The sequence below is a fragment of the Frankliniella occidentalis genome, unplaced genomic scaffold (genome assembly GCF_000697945.3).
Source record: "Frankliniella occidentalis isolate FOCC.00 unplaced genomic scaffold, Focc_3.1 Scaffold30, whole genome shotgun sequence".
Classification (NCBI taxonomy): Eukaryota; Metazoa; Arthropoda; class Insecta; order Thysanoptera; family Thripidae; genus Frankliniella; species Frankliniella occidentalis.
In genome coordinates, this window is record NW_026267160.1 from 850,573 (window position 1) to 852,469 (window position 1,897).

The 1,897-nt window shown below is 62.3% G+C and overlaps 1 protein-coding gene across 6 annotated transcripts in view; it reads left to right on the forward strand.

The window, feature by feature from the left end:
• LOC113208209 (endophilin-A) overlaps positions 1–1,897 on the forward strand; it is a 31,380-nt gene that overhangs the window by 8,502 nt on the left and 20,981 nt on the right. The window lies entirely within an intron of this gene.

Sequence of the window (1,897 nt, forward strand, 5' to 3'; positions counted from 1 at the left end):
GGGGGGGGGGGGGTCGACATCTATAACTTGTGAGCTCCTGTTCCCCCGGGCTGGCAGTACTTAAAGTGTACTCGGGATGTAGGCCTACTCTGGATGTACTCCGGGCGATGTGTCCGCCGAGTGTAGTTTACCTACTCCGAGTGCTACGAGTGTCTACACTGCGTGTGTACTCCGCGTACTCCAGGTGCACTCTTCTTGCGTCGAGTCGTCGACCCCTTTTTATTCATGACACGTTTAAGATTTCAAATGTCCCATTAAAAACCCTCTCGTCTCGTCTCGTCTCGGCGCGGGCGGGCTAGAGAAGGAAGGTAGGGCGCCTGGCGCCCAGGCAGCGCGCCCGACACGACAGCCGTGTGTTGCCCAACCTCCAGGCGCTCGCCTCCGCCCTCCGCGTCCTCATCCTGTCCGCGCTCGACCGAGCCAAGAGGCGTTCAGCCGCGTCTGCGTTCCCCTGTCCGCTGCAGTTCGGGTCTGCGAAATCCATCAGCCCACAACAGTAGCACCGGCGGCGCCGAGCAGCGCATGCACAACCTTTTCTGATTTTCTTTCTGTTCGTCGGTGACTGAGGACACGGCCGCATACAACAACATGCAGCACAGTCCGGGCCATTTCAGCCTTACGGAAAGGCATCCATCCCATACTCCAGAAAGTTCGTCCGTTTGTTTTTTTATTGTTAGTAACTACAATTTTACTTATATGGGTCCTCTAGCTTATCAAGGCCAGGGGAGAGAAGCAGCCAGCCACGTAGGGCGACAAGACCTTGCCCCGTTGGTTGGGGGTTCCCGCCGTCCTATTCTTTCGGCGAATTACCTGGGAGCCCCGAGCGCCTGCGGGACTCGGGGTAGGCCACCCCGCGGTACACGCATGCACCGCAGGCGAGATGTTGCCTACCCACCAGGCGCTATCTGCCGAGTTTCTTCTCCCGTGAGAGGCAGCGAACAGCAAGGACGCGCATTCTGGGCCTGTGTGAAGCCGTCTGCGGGGCTCTGTCGTCGCCCCCTCGACCGAAACCGGCAGCGGAGAAGGGCATATTGCAGAACGAAGCGGCTGTGGCGCAGGAGGGGCGAGAGGCGAGGGAGGGAGGGAGGGAGGGGGCTTTTCTTCAATATCACGCCTTGCGGGGGCAACTCGCAAGTGCAACTCAACGACATGCGCACTTGAGCAGAAAAGTTTTCACTCGCACACTTCGTCGCCCTCTCCCCCACACCGTGCGCCGCGCCGCCGCGTCCCCGCCCACTTTTCCACCCCTCCTCTCCATTCTCCCATTCTCCCATACCCTGCGTCCATCGCCCCCCGTATCTCGCCTCGACAATCCAGTAGAAATGGCAATAAAAATGTGCGGGGGGAAAAAACGAGGGCGTCGTCGTCGCCACCCGTGGAACTTTTCCGAGGGCGGCGAAGGTTGGTTGCAGCCCTGCGGCGACCACGGCGGATGGGCTGGGTTATGGGGAGCCTCCCTGGCGCGGGCATCTCATGCCATACTCCCGATCGGCCGGCAATCTGTTCTCTACCATGGAAAAAGGTTCGCAAGCTGGGAAATGGTAATTATTCAGTCGACTGGCACACCTAAAACACTCATTGAGGGTGGGTCGGCCCCCGCTCTGGCTACGCGCTGCCGCGCGCCCCCTCCGTTCCGGGCGTGGGGGCGTGATGTGCACGTCAGCCGTCATCCTCGTGGGAACAGCGGTGAGGGGAGGCGGGGGAGGGGGTGTAGGTTTACTGGCGGGCAGGCCCCTGCCGCCGTACCGTGGCGTAGCGTGTCGTGGCGGGGCGGGGCGGGGCGCGGGAGCGAGTGGGTGGGTCCCCACCACCCCGCGCGGCCCCACCGCGGGTGGCCCAGACTGCCTGGCGTCCCTGTGCCGTGTCCCCCACGTGCTGCTGCTCCAGCGCCCCCTCC